We start from the raw sequence: 20,133 nt of genomic DNA, 5'->3' as shown, positions 1-20,133 counted from the left end.
CCTTACCATAAACAACATTATTAATGAAAATCTGAATTTTTAATTTTATACCATTCTACCTTGGAATCAGTTGAGAGAATACCTTGCTATGATTAACATTAACATCTGTTCTCTATTCATGATCGATATTTTGTAGTCACTATCCATTTCCACATTGTATTGTAATACGCAAATTAAGCATACAAATAATAATGGTAAAATCCATAACCTATTGAAATTCACTAAAGAAACAGGACATAAGGAGCTGAATGCAAAGAAACTTCCATACATAGCGCATCACAATATCAAACGTTTTGTCTTTTTGTCACCTCCATAATTTTGCAATTAAAGAAGAACGTTAAACATTTTGTCATTTAGTCACCTCCATAATATTGCAATTAAGAAATAAGAACGTCAAACGTTTAGTCATCTCCATATTATTACAATTAAGGAAGAAGAACGCTAAACGTTTTGTCGGTTAGTCGCGTTCAATTAAGGAAGAAGAAGAAAATCAAAACAACGCCGTCTTTACGTTTGCCGTGTTTAATTTCATATATATACATGATCAGTTGTGTATTATATTAGTGATTGCCAAAGTTATCCAGTGTAACCAAGAATAAGGTAGATATATAAATATAAACTCTAATTTGGCTACGTACCCACTCAAGTTTAATAAGCTCATTTCTAGCAAATAGTCCTGTAAATGTTAGAGTGACCCATTCTCGTGGACACATTTTATCAGTCTTCTTCTGTTAATTATGTTGTAATTTCTTAAGCTGCAAGATTGGTAGATTATAAGTACGGTTAATCATTAACAATCCCTAGAGGATCGTTCATAACCCCTATTTGTTGTTACTGACTTGGTACCGACTGACCAAGTCTGTCTAAGAGGTCGTACCGGTAGATTGAATCCCTGGTCTTACTAATGACGTTAGCCTATGGGAGTTCGATAGGCTTTCTTTAGGCTCGTATTGTTTGGGATTCTTGATATTGGTTGAGGTTGTACCGTTATTGTTTAAGATCCTTTCCGATACCTGTTAGTGTTACTAAAAGGAAAAACCCAGACTAAACCACATATTGGAGCCTTTGTATATCAGCGGCCAGGTCCTCCGCATGCAAAGAAGATGGTAATTTTCTTCCCATTTTTCCAGTAATTTGTAAGACGTGGACGCTGTACTACAAACACTGTGTCCATTGCTTTGCAAAACCTCTACACATGAACACTACCTAACCAAAACGGTTTCATTGTAGTGTATTACAGGGCCATGTAACCTAGGAAAACAACTACTTTTTCTTATAGAAAAAATTACGCTCTCTTCGAAAATGACACTCGTTCCCGTCGCAAATGAATAGTTTCAGAAATATATATACATCTATATCCTCCGTTAATGGGGGACCCCCAGTGGGAACTCGGGGTTTTGGGTGGGGAAAACATACTGGGGAATCGATATATAAACGTAAAACAAGCCTTTTCTTCTCTATTCATTACCTTCTTGAAATGATAATAACCGGAGGAAAATACAAAACAGTATATCTGAATAAACTTTGGAGGCGCCGTTGCAAAGATTGTGTCATGAAAAAATACAGTAACCAGTGCTGCCAACGTCCGATATAGATCAAATGTTATTTTGTGACCTGTCATACTACTAGGCTAGGTTAGGTTTTGTGCCCTTTTTGTACTTTTTATATATTGGGTAAAACTTATATGGAGAAATTATTTAAAATACGTATGGAAATATCTATCATTGCTATCGTTAGTAATGTCAGCGTGCCGTTGGAAACTCTGTGTACCATACGTCAACGTTGGTAACACTGTGTATTATTGGTAACGTTGCTAATGTTATCGTTCGCAGTACATTCGTAAGAGAAGTGACACCGTGCAACTTAAAGTTAGCCGAATTGGTTGATCTGTTTGTTTCCGATTGAAATGAACATCAAATTCGGTTAAATCACGTTATTTTCAATATTAAACTTACCCGATAATCATGTAGCTGTCAACTCCGTTGCCCGACAGAATTCTACGGGAGGGATACGCCAGCTATCACTATACTAGAAGGGGGTGTACTCACAAGCGCCACCTGTGGCCAGGTACTACAGTACTTGTTGTTGTCGCCACCTCACTTTTTCCTCTGTCGTGCTTCCGGCTAGACGTTCTTGGATACGCTTATGATTTTGGAGTATTGTTCACGGTTTGGTGAAGTATTTCTCTAAATTTGCAGCTATTCGCTATACTGGAAACTTCTTTGTTAGCTTAGCTAGCGTTTGGAATTAATTTAATTTTTATGGTGACGAAGAGAGTATGAACTCTCTTTCACCTTTAAATGGCCGACCCTTCCCTTAGTCGGAAGTGTTGGTGTCTAAGAGAGTATAGACTCTCTTTCTTAGTTTTGTTATAGATTTATTTTATATCTCTCCGCCTTTTATAGGCCTCTTCGATTAACTTACTTTTATTATAAACTTATTAAAATTAATTTTTATATTTGTTTATATTCGACCTTTCCTAATAGTAGGCGGTCTTTTCTTGGTACCGAAGTTAATTAACATTGAGCCCGTCATTTCGGTTTTACCTGTTAACATATTATGCTATTTTAATGTCTTTGAAAGAATTTCTTTGATAGTCTCGTACTGTTTTCAAAGTTGAACTAACGTTTTGTTTTGTCTCTGCAGTTGTTGACGTTCAGAACGTTCAACTTGCGCTCTATCGTTACGATAGAGAAAGAATTTTCACGGTGTCACGTTGCAGTAAGAGTAACCGTGTCTAGCGTTTTGTTCATTCTTTCTTAACTTAATGGTTTTAATTCTAATAAAGGAACTTTTCATTTTGGGAAATATTTCAGTTTTTTCCTTTAACAATAATATGTTTTAACGATATATATGATTGGGCTCTTCTCTCAGGTTCTAAGTCAAGAGAGAGAGAGATAGAGACGGAGGGAGAAAGAGGAGGATAAACGTTTCATTCAAGCGAGTAACGTTGTTATCGTTTTTGCTCTTCTCCCTAGTCTCTTTAGGGGAAGAAGGTAAACGTTTCTAGAGTGATCTAGTGTTTAGTCTCTTTCCAGCCACTGAATTATTTATCTTTCATTAGATTTTTCTGTTACATTGTAATTCTGTTTTCGCAATTACTAACTTTTGAGAAAGGATAGAATTGCGTGTTTCAGGTACAAACCACTTAAAGTTTCGAGTTCAGTGAAATAAGTGCAAACAGAAAATCAAAGTGATAAGTGATTAGCGCAAAGTGTGTCAGTGTTGTGCGTGAGGGTACTTCTGTGCGTGCCAGTCGTCCTCCCAGTCCGGGACCTCTTGCAAGCTCCCAAGCCCAGGGGAGAAGCAATGTCGAAGGGCAAAAGGGTTCGGCAGGCCTTGATCGGCGCACAGAAGTATCCTCGGTGGTTGCGGGCGTGTCTTACAGAGACCGTCACTCCCACCCGCAGACGATTGAGCCCTTATTTTGCTCGTCTGCAGAAGAAATTTAGGGGAGAAAACGCTGGTCTCAGGTCTCAAGACCTCTTAAACGTAAAGTCCAGACCTATGCCAGACGTACGAAGTTAGAGTTCAAAGCTCTGACTCGCCGCAGTCATCAGTTGAACGCACTCCGCCTAAGAGGAGTAAGGTTCTGCCGCAACAGATCTCTGCTGTTAAGGCTTTACCTCAGCAGACTTTAGTGTCTGCCGACCCCAAGTTGACTCTACTGCAGTCCATGCAGTCACAACTTTCGGTCTTGATGCGTGAGTGTCGGGCTGAGAAGGTTGCGCCTCCGCCTGCGCTCGCTCCGCCTGCGCTCGCTCCGCCTGACCGCAGTACCGCCTGCCAGGCGTACGATGTTGAGCCACGTTATGAGTTTACTGATCCCAGTGGTGTGCAGCTCCCTCCGCCTTCCTTAAGGCAACCTCAGCAATGGGAACAGGAGGCTTATACCTCTCTTCCTCCGCTTCCACTTGCTGTTCCACCAGTGAGGCAACACTCGCTTGAGGTACAACAACCTCTCCCATCCATGAGTCAGTCTCCTCAGCTCTCGCTGCAGCGAGCTCAACCCTCCTCAAGGCAAGCACCTCAACACCTTAGCCTTGCGCCTCAGGAGCCTCAACTTGCGAGACATTTACTGCGTTCTGCGCAGCCACTACCTCATCGCTCTCAGCTCACACCGCAGGAACGTCAACTCGTTCCTCAGGAACTTGCTACTGCGCTTCCGCCAACCACTCAGCAAGCGCAACCCTTGAGTTCAGCCACTCATGCCAGGAGTCAACCTCCTCCACCCATGCGCCTACCTTCTGCTACTTCTTTTGATCAGCCTTTGCAGACTGAGCCTCAGGTGTTCCCTCAACAGAGTCTTGAAGAGGAAACCACAACTATTGTTGTTCCAGCTCGTTCTGACTCTGCTGTTCAGCATACCTTACCTCCATTTTCAAACATTATGATAATGGAGGTTATTTGTATTACTTATTTAAAAATATATTTGTATTCCTTGCAATATATTTTTAACAAATCGCAAATATGGCAAAAATCATGAGTTATGAATGTAAGGTAATATTATGTTGATATTAAACCCCTTGCAAGCATGCATGTAGTAATGCAGTGTTGCCAACAGGGCGAGTTTCCCTTTCCGGAGGTGAAGTAGATTATAGTACATTTAGTGTAGCTTAATTCTACGATTATCATGCCGGCTATCAAATTCATCAACAAAACAGTCTAAATCAATTCCCTCGGCACGTGCACTTTCAATGGACGGTAATGCGATATTACTCACTCTAGCACTGGTCATGGAATTTCTGAGAAATGTTACACGCCATGCAACACGCTCTGCTTACCTTACAGCATGTTCTACATACAGCATGCTCTGCATACAGCATGCTCTGCTTACAGCATGCTCTGCATACAACAGGCTCTGCATACCTTACCGCATGCTTCTCAGTCACACATCTTTGGTTGTTGCCAACTCACTAGACTGTCAAGCAGTTTCTTAACGTTGCCTTCTAGTCTGCTGCGTTTGCACAGTGTAACCCTCACTGAGAGAACTTAGCTTTTCTCGGATATGGTCCCTGTAGATGAGAAAGTGCTTTTCTCCCTCCTTCTGATATTCCCTTGAGGACTCTGTCATTTGGAGAGGAGCCTTTAGCTGCGTAGCCTCCTATGGACTTTTATTTAAGCATAACATGCTTCCAGGGATTGTAATGGTCCCACTTCAGTCGCTAATCCCGTCTGTTACCACACCTGCTCCCATAGTCCTTGAGCTGTGTTGCAAGACATGCAGTCCAAACTTAGTCCTTTTTAGAGGATTTTTTGTTTACGGAGTCAGTGTGTCACTGGGAAGACGTTCAACAACCAGCAGGAGTGACTTGTTGTGACGCAGTACGGCAACCTTAGCAACCCGATAAGGAGTTGTCTGTACGACCCAGACAGTCTAGACAGCTTCGGGTTGTCACTGTACTTCCTCGCTTCCCCATGGTTGACAGTTCACAGACTGTGCAGCAGTACCATGATCTTGTGTCCGGCTCCGTCAGACGACTGGCTTTTAAGAGCTCCCACAAGTCGTCGCTGTCTGGAGATTCTCAAATGGACTATGGATCTGACCAAGGAACTGGGCCTCCTGGTCAATTTTGAGGAGTCTTAGCTCGTCCCATCCCAGATCATTGTCTCCCTGGGTATGGATCTTCAGAGTCGAGCTTTTCGGGCTTTTCCGTCGGCCCCAAGGATCTTCCAAGCCCTAGAATGCATCCAGAGCATGCTGAGAAGGAACCGATGCTCAGTCAGGTAGTGGATGAGTCTAACAGGGACACTTTCATCGCTGGCCCTGTTCATCGTGTTAGGGAGACTCCACCTCCCCCCCCTTCAGTATCATCTAGCTGCTCACTGGATAAAGGACATGACGCTAGAGACGGTCTCAGTTCCTGTTTCCGAAGAGAGAAGGTCTTCTCGCGTGGTGTAAGAACAGCTTTCTTCTCAAGGAAGTCTACCTTTGGCTGTTCAGAAACCCGACCGCCGTCTCCTCTCGGACGCATCAGACACGGGCTGGGGTGCGACTTTGGACGGATAAGAATGCTCGGGAACATGGAATCAGGAGCAAAGGACACTTCACATCAATTGCAAGGAGTTGTTGGCGGTTATTCTGGCCTTGATAAACTTCAAGTCCCTCCAGCTTAACAAAGTGGTGGAGGTGGACTCTGACAACACCACAGCCCTGGCTTACATCTTCAAGCAGGGAGGGACTCTTTCGTGGAAGTTGTTCTAGATCGCAGGGGACCTCCTCATCTGGTCTAAAGATCGAAAGCTCACGCTGGTAACGAGGTTCATTCAGGGCGGTATGAATGTCATGGCAGATCACCTCAGCCGCAAGGGTCAGATCATCCCCACAGAGTGGACCCTTCACAAGAATGTTTGCAGCAGACTTTGGGCCCTTTGGGGTCAGCCAACCATAGATCTGTTCGCTACCTCGATAACCTAGAGACTCCTGTTGTATTGTTCTCCGATTCCAGACCCAGCAGCAGTTCACGTGGATGCTTTTCTGCTGGATTGGTTCCATCTCGACCTGTATGCATTCCCGCCGTTCAAGATTGTCAACAGGGTACTTCAGAAGTTCTCCTCTCGCAAGGGACACGGCTGACGTTGGTTGGCTCCGCTCTGGCCCGCGAGAGAATGGTTCTTAGAGGTACTGCAATGGCTGGTCAACATTCCCAGGACTCTTCCTCTAGGAGTGAACCTTCTACGTCTACCTCACGTAAAGAAGGTACACCCAATTCTCCACGCTCTTCGTCTGACTGCCTTCAGACTTTCGAAAGACTCTCAAGAGCTAGGGACTTTTTCGAAGGAGGCAGCCAGAGCGATTGCCAAAGCAAGGAGAACATCCACTCTCGGAATCTATCAGTCTCTTGGGGAAGTCTTCCGTAGCTGGTACAAGACCAATGCAGTTTCCTCAACCAGTACCACTGTAACCCAGATTGCTGACTTCCTGTTATATCTAAGGAAAGTAAGATCCCTTTCAGCTCCTACGATCAAGGGTTACAGAAGTATGTTGGCAGCGGTTTTCCGCCACAGAGGCTTGGATCTTTCCACCAACAAAGATCTACAGGACCTCCCTAGGTCTTTTGAGACCTCAAAGGAACGTCGGTTGTCCACTCCAGGCTGGAATCTAGACGTGGTCCTAAGGTTCCTTATGTCATCAAGATTTGAACCTCTCCAATCAGCCTCTTTTTAGGACCTCACGTTAAAAACTCTTTTCCTCGTGTGCTTGACAACAGCTAAAAGAGTAAGTGAGATCCACGCCTTCAGCAGGATCATAGTTTTCACATCTGAAACGGCTACATGTTCCTTGCAGCTCGGTTTTTGCTAAACGAGCTTCCTTCACGTCCTTGGCCTAAGTCGTTCGAGATCCCAAGCCTGTCCAACTTGGTGGGGAATGAACTGGAGAGAGTACTTTGCCCAGTTAGAGCTCTTAGGTACTTTCTAAAAAGGTCTTAACCTTTTCGAGGACTATCAGAAGCCTTATAGTGTGCTATCAAGAAACCTTCTTTTCCAAGTTCTAAGAACTCAGTTTCTTACTATTCAGGCTTCTGATTAGAGAAACACATTCTCATCTGAAGGAAGAAGACCTTGCTTTGCTGAAGGTAAGGACACATGAAGTGGGAGCTGTGGCTACTTCTGTGGCCTTCAAACAGAGCCATTCTCTGCAGAGTGTTATGGATGCAACCTATTGGAGAAGCAAGTCAGTGTTCGCATCATTCTATCTCAAAGATGTCCAGTCTCTTTACGAGTACTGCTACACCCTGGGACCATTCGTAGCAACGAATGCAGTAGTAGGCGAGGGCTCAGCCACTACATTCCCATAATCCCATAACCTTTTAACCTTTCTCTTGAATACTTTTTATGGGTTGTACGGTCGGCTAAGAAGCCTTCCACATCCTTGTTGATTTGGCGGGTGGTCAATTCTTTCTTGAGAAGCGCCGAGGTTAAAGGTTGTGATGAGGTCCTTTAGTATGGGTTGCAGCCCTTGATACTTTAGCACCTTTGAGTTGATTCAGCCTTCCAAGAGGAACGCTGCGCTCAGTAAGGAAGACGATCTTATTAAAGGCAGAATAACGGTTCAAGTCGACTTCCTTACCAGGTACTTATTATTTCATTGTTATTGTGGATAACTGATTATATGAAATACGGGATACTTAGCTATCCTTTAGTCTTGTACACTGGTTTTTCACCCACCCCCGTGGGTGTGAATCAGCTACATGATTATCGGGTAAGTTTAATATTGAAAAATGTTATTTTCTTTAGTAAAATAAATTTTTGAATATACTTACCCGATAATCATGATTTAATTGACCCACCCTTCCTCCCCATAGAGAACCAGTGGACCGAGGAAAAAGTGAGGTGGCGACAACAACAAGTACTGTAGTACCTGGCCACAGATGGCGCTTGTGAGTACACCCCCTTCTAGTATAGTGATAGCTGGCGTATCCCTCCCGTAGAATTCTGTCGGGCAACGGAGTTGACAGCTACATGATTATCGGGTAAGTATATTCAAAAATTTATTTTACTAATGAAAATAACATTTTTCTATAGGAAAACATATATTTTCTGTTCAAAATCTCACCCTGTAATACAATAAAAAATTACCACCAAAACTTCCCAACTTAACCTAACCTACTAGCTGTGTCCTTACCTAACGGGTGGGTAATGTCCCTTTGCTACCCCCCTTACACTACTGTATTCTTAGCTTACTATGTGTTTGATTTGTAACCTGTCTAACTCCTAGCATGGTAATGCAATCATATTTTGTAAAGGAAAAATACTTTTACAAGTAATAAGTATGTATACACTTGTCCCAACGAACTACGTTCACCCCTAGGTTGTATGTAGTTGGTTGGAACAGGAGTTAACTTTCTTATTACAGTCACCCCCCACTTTTCGCAATGGTTAGGTATCAGAGACAGGTGCGATCTTGTGTATATTTGGTGCCATAGGGTGGGATAACTCCTAACCTAACAACTCACTGCCCATTTCCTATACAATTAACACACTAAGTACTGCCTAATATTATTTTTACTTAGTTTGTATCACAATATAGGTAATTCGTAATTAAATGAATACATATCAGTAAGTGTAGAGTACATGTGCACATGTGTACACTATACATGGTAAGGCTACAGTACAGTTGTCGATGTCCTGACCGGAACTATAATTTTACCCAGTAGTCATGATACTCTTGTAGCACAGTATAACAACAAAGCACTGTTGTTCCTGTCTAGTAATACTGTACTGTAGTGTATATTACTGTAATATATGTACAGTACTATCACTACAGTAAAGGATAATACTACAATTCCTTGCAAATGTTGGGTATGTCTGTAGAGGAAGAGGTTATTTTGATAAAGGCAATGATGAAGGAATGGAATGTTGGACAAAATTTTAGATTTTTAAATATTTAACTTAGCCGGTGAATATATAATAGCTGCTACTCAGCGGCTCGACAGAAAACACACTCAAAAACTCGCAAGCGATCGCTATGAAGGTTGCGGGTGTGACCACCAGCGCCAACTATCGGCCAGATACCACTCTTGCATGTAAACAAACCCTTCAATTCTTCTCTGTCGACCTTGACGACAAGACGTATCATTACTCGCTGTAAAACCTGGAGTTTTCTCAACATATTTGGTGAAGTACTTCATTTTGGTTTGAGCTTTCGCAGTGCAGGTGTTTTATCTTCAACTTAAATCTTGAACTCGTTTTGGATAGATTTAATTTTTGATGACTTTGGATTGTTTTTTTTTGGACTTTCTTTGACTTTTAAATGGCCGACCCTTCCCTTAGTACGGAAGTGTGTTTTAGGCTTTTAGCAATTATCTTATTATGTTATAAATTAATTATAGATTTTCCTCTATATATTTTATATCTCACCCGCCTTTATTAGGCCTCTTCGATTAGCTTTCCATTTATAATAAACATCAAGATAAATTTTAATGATTTGTTTATATGCGACCTTTCCTGAGAGTAGGCGGTCCTAACTTGGAAACCGAAGTTAAACAACGTTGAGCCCTTTCAATCGTAAATAACTTTTACAGAGCTAATGATTTAAAACTTATTAAATGAATATTTTTTAGTAGATATTTTATGAAAGATTTTCTTTGAATAGTCTTCGTACTGTTTCAAAGATGAACTAACGTTTAGTTTATTTATGCTACGCAGTTTGCGCTCTATCGTTACGATAGAGAGAGAGAGTATCACGGTTTCACTTTGCAGAAAGAGTAAATCGATTCTGACGTTTTGTTCATTCTTCTTTCAAAGCTTAAATGTTTTAAATTCTATTTTAAAGGAACTTTTTAATTGAAAAACCTTTCAGTTTTTTCCTTTGGTCAAATAACCTGTTTTTTTGACGAAACGTAAGTGGGCTCTTCTCTTCGGTGCGAAATCAAGAGAGAGAGAGAGAGAGAGAGATAGAGACGGAGAGAGAGAGAGGAGAGAGAACGTTCCGATCTTTATTCTCGTCCCAAGCGAGTAACGTTGTTCTCGAGTTACTCTCGTCCCTAGTCTCTGTACGGGGAGAAAGGATAAAACGTTTTTAGTTTTTATTCTCGTCCCAAGGCACTGTACGGTGAGAGATTGAAAACGTAGTTTTGAATGAACTAGTGTTTAGTCTCTTCCCCAGCCACTGATCTTTTTATCTTAAAATATGTTTACTGTTTTTTTTGCTTGTATTACTGTGCTTACATTATACGACTGATTTCGCAATTATAACCTTTTGATGAGGGTAGAATTGCGTGCTTCAGGTAGAAATCAGTTTTATTCATACCTAATGTGAATTGTTAAAAAAATTCGATTTCAGTGAAATAAGTGCAAAACAGAAAATCGTAGTGATAAAGTGATATTGCGCAAAGTGTTATCAGTGTTGCGACCGAGGGTTCGTCTGTTCGTGCCTGTCGTTCGCCTAGTCCGGGACCTCTTGCAAGCTCCCAAGCCCAGGGGAGAAGTAATGTCGTACGACTTATGGGTTCGAGAGGCCTTGATCAGCGAACAGACGTTCCCTCTATGGTATCAGGCGTATCTCACCAAGATCACCCCTACCGTAAGGCGAGAGAGACGATTTTCTCCTCGTCATCCGAAGGCTTTTCGCATAAGAAACCGTGTAACAAGGTTTCGAGGCCCTTTAAGCGAAAGTCAGTCCTTTCAGGACAGGTCCAGCGTCCTGGTTTTAACTATTAGGACAGCTCTGACCCTATGCAGTCATCGGAAGACTGCTCTCCGCCTAAACAAAAGCGTAACACAGACTCCGAGAGTCTTTTTGTAGGCAAGGTTTTGCAGTCACAGACGTTACCCTCGTCTCTTACCGCAACCATTCCCGTTGATCCTAAATGGGTTGTACGGCAAGACATGCAGAATAAGCTTGCCTCTCTTATGGAAGACTATTCTGCCGATAAGGTTCACGTTGGTCCTAGCCGTTTATCTCATCGAGATCCTGGCCTTCAGCCGCCCAAACGAACCTTTGTGCGTCCTGTTGACGTTGGTGTAGCCAAGTCACGTCAGTCAGTTTGTTTAGAACCACACTCGATGCGGTCTCGTGTGGATTTTCAGCCGCATTTGGACGTTAGGCAACTTGCTGATGCCCCTGTTGACGTTCAGGACGTTCGCCAACCATCGGAGTTGACTTGTTTTGACGCTGAGCGTCAACATCCGCAGTCTAGAGTTGTTTTGACTGCTCAGACTAGGCGGTCAAAGCAGTCTCGGGTGGACGCTGTGCGTCCTCACACACCTGTTGTTGTTGACAGTTCACAGACTGTCAAGCAGTTACATGACGTTGCGTCCTGGTCCGCTACTAATGCACTAGTGCGTGTGGACTCTGCTTGTAAAGCATTGCCACCACGGTAGGTCTCTCCCTTGCTTGAGACTCGGCTATTGTCGGACAATGTTCCTTCAGATAAGGAAGTTGCTGTTCCCCCTCCTACTGATATTCCCTTGAGGACTCTGTCAGGCGGAGAGGAGCCTAAAGCTGCTTAGCCCTCTATGGACTTTAAATAAATCATGCTGATTTTTAAGGATCTTTGTCCGGATCTTTTTGTAACTGCTGCTCCTCGTTCGCCTAAACGTCAGAGTTTACACTAGGCCTAGCTACTTCGAAGCCGTTGTTTTATAAGCTAGTGCTCTCTCGCTCTTCTAAGAGAGCTTTACGTTTGCTAGGCGACTGGTTTATCACCAGGAGGAGTTTGGGGGAGACAGCCTTTGCTTTCCCTACTTTTAAGCTGGCTTATAGAGCGAGAGTCAGATATGACACGAGAGAAGTTCTCGGCTTGGGAGTTCCTGCCTCTGCCCAGATAGACTTCTCAAACCTCATAGACTCTCCCTGGCGCCTGGCCATGAGACGCTCCAAGATTTTACAGGTCGACTTCAGAGCTATTTTCGAGCGTTTGAAGTTTGGCTGTACAATTATGTCATGCATAAACAAGGCTTTCAGGGATGGCTCCAATGATCTGACAGCCACGTTCTCTGCAGGAACAAGTCCCTCAGGGATGGCTCCAATGATCTGGCAGCCATGTTCACTGCAGGAGTACGTAAGAGGCAAGTGCGCTCAATGTGTTCATTGTCAAGACAAACTTCACGATGAAGTCTACCAGGCTGTCTTGACAGCATTTATGGAAGGCGACTGGATGGTCTCTCTCGACCTTCAGGAGGCATACTTCCACATTCCTATACACCCGGATTCCCAACCGTTTCTGAGGTTTGTTTACAGGAATGTGGGGTACCAGTTTCGAGCCCTGTGCTTTGGCCTCAGTCCTGCGCCTCTCGTGTTTACGAGGCTCATGAGGAATGTGGCAAAATCCCTCCATCTATCGGGGATCCGAGCCTCCCTGTACTTGGACGACTGGCTTCTCAGAGCATCGTCCAGTCTTCGCTGTCTGCAGGATCTACATTGGACGTTGAGTCTGGCCAGGGAGTTGGGGCTTTTGGTCATCGTAAAAGTCCCAACTGATCCCATCCCAGATTATTATATATTTGGGGATGGAGATTCGCAGTCCAGTTTTTTTCGGGCTTTTCCGTCTGCCACCGAATAGAACAAGCCCTGCTCGAAGTCCAACTAATGCTGAAAAGAAAACGTTTGTTCAGTCAGGAGTTGGAACAGTCTCGTAGGGACTCTCTCATCCCTGGAGCAGTTTGTCTCACTAGGGAGACTACACCTTCTTCCTCTCCGGTTCCATCTAGCCTCTCACTGGAACTAGGACAAGACGTTAGAGACGGTATCATTCCCAGTCTCCGAACCAGTAAAGGCATGCCTGAAATGGTGGGACAGCAATATCAGTCTGAGAGAGGGACTATCCCTAGCAGTCAAGAACCCAAACCACGTGTTGTTCTCAGACGCGTCGGATTTGGGTTGGGGTGCGACCCTGGACGATCGGGAATGCTCGGGTCTGTGGACCTCAAGTCAGAAGAGCATGCACATCAACGGCAAGGAGCTATTAGCAGTCCACTTGGCCTTGATGATATTCGAAAGCTTCTTCGAAACTAAGTGGTAGAGGTCAACTCAGACAACACCACAACTTTGGCGTACATCTCCAAGCAAGGAGGCACACACTCCTTCACGCTGCTCGAGATCGCAAGGGACCTTCTCTTATGGTAAAGAAATCGAGGCATCTCCCTGTTGACGAGATTCATCCAGGGGGACTTGAACGTCTTGGCAGACTGTCTCAGTCGGAGGGGTCAGGTGATACCCACGGAATGGACCCTCCACAAGGACGTGGGCAAGAGTCTTTGGGCTACTTGGGGTCAACCCACCATAGACCTCTTTGCCTCCTCGTTGACCAAAAGGTTACCAATCTATTGCTCTCCAGTCCTAGATACAGAAGCAATCCACATAGATGCGTTTCTACTGGATTGGTCTCTTCTGGACTTATATGCATTCCCACCATTCAAGATAGTCAACAAGGTACTGTACTGCAGAAGTTCGCCTCTCACGAAGGGACAAGGTTGACGTTGGTTGCTACCCTCTGGCCCGCGAGAGAGTGGTTCACCGAGGTACTTCAATGGCTGGTAGACTTTCCAAGAAGTCTTCCCCTAAGGGTAGATCTGTTACGTCAGCCCCACGTAAAGAATGTCCATCAAAGCCTCCCCGCTCTTCGTCTGACTTCCTTCAGACTATCGAAAGACTCTCAAGAGCTCGAGGCTTTTCGAAGGAGGCAGCCAGTGCGATTGCAAGAGCGAGGAGAGCTTCTACCATTAGAGTATACCAGTCGAAGTGGGAAGTCTTTTGAGACTGGTGCAAGTCAGCATCTGTGTCCTCGTCCAGTACCTCTGTAGCCCAAATCGCAGATTTTCTTTTACATCTGAGAAAGGTTCGCTCCTTTTCAGCTCCCACGATTAAGGGCTACAGGAGCATGTTGGCTTCGGTCTTTCGACATAGAGGCTTAGATCTTTCCAACAATAAAGATCTCCAAGATCTCCTTAAGTCTTTCGAGACCTCTAAGGAACGTCGTTTGGCAACTCCTGGATGGAACTTAGACGTGGTCCTAAGGTTCCTCATGTCAGACAGGTTTGAGCCATTACATTCAGCCTCCCTGAAGGATCTCACCCTCAAGACACTTTTCCTAGTGTGCTTGGCTTCGGCTAAAAGGGTCAGTGAACTTCATGCCTTCAGTAAGAACATCGGTTTTTTCTACAGAAAAAGCCACTTGTTCACTTCAACTTGGTTTCCTGGCCAAAAAAATGAACTGCCTTCTTGTCCTTGGCCTAAATCTTTTGATATTCCTTGCTTATCAGAGATCGTAGGCAACGAACTGGAAAGAGTATTATGTCCTGTTAGAGCTCTTAAGTTCTATTTAGCTCGTACTAAGTCATTACGAGGTAAATCTGAGGCATTATGGTGCTCAGTTAAGAAACCATCATTGCCTATGTCAAAGAATGCTTTGTCATATTTTATCAGATTTTTTAATACGAGAAGCTCATTCTCACTTGAATGAGAAAGACCGATGTTTGCTTAAGGTTAAGACGCACGAAGTTAGAACTATAGCAACCTCCGTGGCCTTCAAGCAAAATAAATCTCTGCAAAGTATTATGGACGCGACTTTTTGGAGAAGCAAGTCAGTGTTCGCGTCATTTTACTTAAAAGATGTCCAGACTCTTTACGAGGACTGCTACACACTGGGTCCATTCATTGCAGCGAGTGCAGTAGTGGGTGAGGGTTCTACCACTACATTACCCTAATTCCAATATCCTTTTTAATCTGTCTCTTGAAATGTTTTTTAATATTGTTTTTTGGGATGTACGGAAGGCTAAGAAGCCTTTCGCATCCTTGTTGATTTGGCGGGTGGTCAAAGTCATTTCTTGAGAGCGCCCAGATTAGGGGTTTGATGAGGTCCTGTTAGTATGGGTTGCAACCCTTTATACTTCAGCTCCTGGGAGTCTTTCAGCATCCTAAGAGGATCGCTGGGCTTCGTGAGGAAGACAGACTTACAAGGCAGAGTAATCGTCTAAGTCAACTTCCTTACCAGGTACCTATATATTTTGGTTTTGTTATATTGATAACTGTCAAAAACTCTTAGCTTATACGCTGTAAACTTAATTAACTCTGGTCTCTACCCACCGCCTTGGGTGTGAATCAGCTATTATATATTCACCGGCTAAGTTAAATATTTAAAAATGATATTTTAATTATAAAATAAATTTTTGAATATACTTACCCGGTGAATATATAAATTAAAGGCCCTCCCTTCCTCCCCAATAGAGACGCAGCGGGACGAGAAGAATTGAAGGGTTTGTTTACATGCAAGAGTGGTATCTGGCCGATAGTTGGCGCTGGTGGTCACACCCGCAACCTTCATAGCGATCGCTCGCGAGTTTTTGAGTGTGTTTTCTGTCGAGCCGCTGAGTAGCAGCTATTATATATTCACCGGGTAAGTATATTCAAAAATTTATTTTTCGATATTTAACTTAGCCGGTGATTATAATAGCTGCAACTCTGTTGCTCGACAGAAAACTCTAAGGTAAAATTCGCCAGCGATCGCTACACAGGTTGCGGGTGTGCCCAACAGCGCCATCTGTCGTCCAGATACCCAGTACTCAATGTAAACAAAGAACTCAATTTTCTCTCTGTCGTGCTACCGACAAGACGTACTTATTCGCTGTTGCTAAACTGGATTTGTTTTCACAACTAATTGGTGAAGTACACTATTCTAGTTTTTGAGCTTTCGCTGTGCAGGCTTTCTCTTCGCAATTCCTTGAACTCTTTTTGATTACGGATTCTTTGTTGATGACTTTTTGATAGTTTTTGAATTCCCCTTTGACCAATTCAAAATGGCTGACCCTTCACAAGTCCCAAAATTTAGGAAGTGCAATGCTAGGGACTGTTCAAGGCGTCTTCCGAAGGCCTCTATCGACCCTCACACTGTTTGTTCCAATTGTCGGGATAAAACCTGTCAATTGGAAGATCGTTGTGAGGAGTGCGTTGGGCTTTCGGAATTCGATTTTATCGAATTCCAAAAGTATACACGTAGGCTAGAGAGAGATAGAGTTAGGAGAAGTTCCTCTCGTTCTATTGACATTTCCTCTCCTCATGCCCCACAACCTATTCCTTCCCCTGTAGTGGTTGCTCCTAATCCCCCTTCTGGCACTCAGGAACCTTCGATGGCTGATATGATGCGTGCCATCCAGGCTCTGGGTGAGAGAGTTGAGTCCCTGGCTAGTGACCGTAATCAGCTCATGGCGGATGTGAAGGAGCTGAAGTGTAAAAGTGCAGTGGGAAGTGTTAAAGTGAGTGATAGTGTTGTGGATAGTATTGCGCTTGAGGGTTCGTCTGTTCGTGCCTGTCGTCCTCCTAGTCCGGGACCTCTTGCAAGCTCCCAAGTCCAGGGGAGAAGCAATGTCGTACGACAAATGGGTTCGAGAGGCTTTAATCAGCGAACAGACGTTCCCTCCGTGGTATCGGGCGTATCTACCAAAGATCGCCCCTGCCTAACAAAGACGAGAGAGCCCATTTATACCTCGTCTTCGGAAGGTGTTTCTCACAAGAAACCATGGACCAAGGTCTCACGACCGTTAAAGCGCAAGTCGGTCCCTTCCGCGCAAGTCCAACGGCCCAGCTGTAGCCACTGGGTCAGTTCGGACTCGCTGCAGTCATCCGATGACTGCTCACCTCCTAAGAGAGGCAAAGCGGTACCGCTTCAGACAGTTACACCGTCTGTCGCCGCACCTGCTCCTGTAGACCCTAAGTGGTCTTTACTGCAAGACATGCAGTCTCAACTAACGTCGCTTATGCAGGACTTTCGTTCGGTGAAGGTTGCTGCCGCACCAGCTAGTGCAGCTCCTTGCCTACAACCACCCACACGATCGATTGTGCGTCCTGGGGACGCTGAGGTAACCTTCTCACGCACTCCAGTTGAGAGAGTTCCGCCACCCATGCGTTCCAGTGTGATCTGCCAGCCGCATGTTGACGTTCAGCGACGCACAGAGTTATCCGTTGACGTTCGGGAGGTTCAACAACCGTCAGAGTTGTTTTGTTTTGACGCGGTGCGTCAACCTCCGCAACCCAGTGTGGTTGCCACTGCTCACCCACATCAGTCTAGACAGTCTGGAGTAGACGCTGTGCGTCCCCGCGCTGCTATGGTTGTTGCCAGCTCACAGACTGGGCAACAGTTCCATGACGTTGCGTCCGGCTCAGTCACGCATGCACCCGTGCGGCCGGACTCAGCCAACCGGCCGTTACCCACTCCGTTGCCGTTCCCTCATCAGTTATCGGATGAGGGACTTTCTGATGATGATGGTGCTGCACATGTAGATGAACCGCATTCAGAACTGGACGAGCCTAAGTCTACGCAACCCTCTTTGGACTTTAGGAAAGTTTTGGCCCTGTTCAAAGAGATGTTTCCGGACCAGTTTGTGTCTGTAGCTCCGCGTTCGCCTCCGTCAGAGTTTGTGTTAGGCATGCCGTCAACCACTCCTGCCTTTACTAGACTCGTCCTCGCACGCTCGTCCAAGAGAGCTTTGCGAGTGATAGGAGAATGGCTGCAGTCCAAAAAGAGTTTAGGGAAGACAGCTTTTACGTTTCCCCCTGCTAGACTCTCTTCTAGATCGAGCGTCTGGTATGCCACGGGAGAAGTTCTCGGCTTGGGAGTTCCTGCCTCTGCCCAGGGCGACTTCTCAAGTCTTGTAGACTCTCCCCGCCGCCTAGCCATGAGACGCTCGAAGATATGTTGGTCATCTTCGGACCTGGACCACCTTTTGAAAGGGATATTTAGAGCCTTCGAGGTTTTTAACTTCTTAGACTGGTGTCTAGGAGCTCTTAGCAGAAAGATCTCTCCGACGGAGAAGGAGACTTCCTTGCTCATTATGTCCTGCATGGACAAGGCCGTACGTGATGGGTCTAATGAGCTTGCTGCATCTTTTGTGTCCGGAGTCCTTAAGAAGCGTGAAAACCTGTGTTCATTCCTTTCAGCTGGAGTCACACCATGCCAGAGATCCGAACTTCTGTTTGCTCCTCTTTCTAAGTGCCTTTTTCCAGAGGATCTGATTAAGGAAATTGCCGCTGCTTTGATACAGAAGGATACTCACGATCTTGTTGCGTCCTCTGCTCGCAAAGCCACCCCTTTGCCTATCTTGTCAGCTAGACCAAGGATGGACACTCCAGCGTCCCGTTTTATTCCGCCCTTTCGTGGCAGAGCCTCCAGCAGAGGAGGTGCTCGTGCCGAAGGGAGACGTGGAAAGAAGAAGGAACCAAGTCCTTTAAGGGCAGAGTCTGACTGCCAGCTTCTTCAGACAGCAGTGGGAGCCAGACTCAAGAACTTCTGGCAGACCTGGGAAAAGAGAGGCGCAGATGCACAATCTGTGAAGTTGCTCAGAGAGGGGTACAAGATCCCGTTTGTACGAAAACCCCCTCTAGCAACGTCCCCCATCGATCTCTCTCCCAGGTACAGAGAGGAAGACAAGAGACGAGCATTGAAACAGGAAGTGTCTCTCTTACTAGAGAAGGGAGCGGTAGTCAAAGTCCTGGACCATCAAACCCCAGGATTCTACAACCGTCTCTTCTTGGTGTCCAAGAAGACAGGAGGGTGGAGGCCGGTGCTAGACGTCAGTGCGCTGAATGTCTTTGTCACAAAGCAGACGTTCTCCATGGAGACCACAAAGTCGGTTCTAGCAGCGGTCAGAAGGGAAGACTGGATGGTCTCTTTAGACCTAAGGGACGCCTACTTCCACGTCCCCATCCACCCGGACTCCCAACCTTTTCTGAGATTCGTTTTCGAAAAGGTTGTCTACCAGTTTCAAGCCCTGTGCTTTGGCCTAAGCACAGCTCCTCTTGTGTTTACGAGGCTGATGAGGAATGTAGCCAAATTCCTTTATTTAGCGGACATCCGAGCCTCCCTCTATTTGGACGACTGGCTTCTCAGAGCTTCTTCCAGTCGTCGCTGTCTGAAGGATCTAAAGTGGACTCTAGATCTGACCAAGGAATTGGGTCTCCTTGTCAATATGGAAAAGTCACAAGTGGTCCCATCCCAAACTATTGTGTATTTAGGGATGGAGATTCACAGTCTAGCTTTTCGGGCTTTTCCGTCGGCGCCCAGAACAAGCCAAGCCCAGTTATGCATCCAGAACATGCTGAAGAAGGAACGATGTTCAGTCAGGAAGTGGATGAGTCTGATAGGGACGCTATCATCCCTGGAACAGTTCGTATCATTAGGAAGACTACACCTCCGTCCTCTTCAATATCACCCAGCATTTCACTGGAAAAAGGACAAGACGCTAGAAGCGGTCTGAATCCCCATTTCCGAGAAGATGAAGTCTTGCCTGACATGGTGGAAGGACAGTATCAGCCTCAGAGAGGGTCTGCCCCTGGCTGTTCAGACTCCCAACCACGTTCTCTTCTCGGACGCATCGGACGTAGGCTGGGGCGCGACATTAGACGGTCGGGAATGCTCGGGAATATGGAACTCAAGTCAAAGGACAATGCATATCAACTGCAAGGAGCTACTGGCAGTACATCTGGCCTTGAAAAGCTTCAGGTCTCTCCTTCAAGGCAAAGTGGTGGAGGTGAACTCGGACAACACCATGGCTTTGGCGTACATCTCCAAGCAAGGAGGGACCCACTCACTGACGTTGTACGAGATCGCAAGGGACCTCCTCACCTGGTCAAAAGGTCTAAACATTTCGCTAGTTACGAGGTTCATCCAAGGCAACTTGAATGTCATGGCAGATTGT

At 45.2% G+C, this 20,133-nt stretch overlaps 1 protein-coding gene across 1 annotated transcript in view; it reads left to right on the top strand.

The window, feature by feature from the left end:
* The first annotated feature begins 450 nt into the window (after positions 1 to 450).
* LOC137643809 (116 kDa U5 small nuclear ribonucleoprotein component) overlaps positions 451 to 20,133 on the top strand; it is a 31,329-nt gene continuing 11,646 nt past the window's right edge. The window contains exon 1 of the mRNA XM_068376496.1: positions 451 to 600. The gene's annotated coding sequence lies outside the window, so the exon portion shown is untranslated. The remainder of the gene's footprint in view (positions 601 to 20,133) is intronic.

This window comes from Palaemon carinicauda, chromosome 7 (genome assembly GCF_036898095.1).
Source record: "Palaemon carinicauda isolate YSFRI2023 chromosome 7, ASM3689809v2, whole genome shotgun sequence".
NCBI lineage: Eukaryota > Metazoa > Arthropoda > Malacostraca > Decapoda > Palaemonidae > Palaemon > Palaemon carinicauda.
The sequence above is the reverse complement of the archived record's forward strand: the minus strand, read 5'-3'. Positions and strand labels throughout refer to the sequence as shown.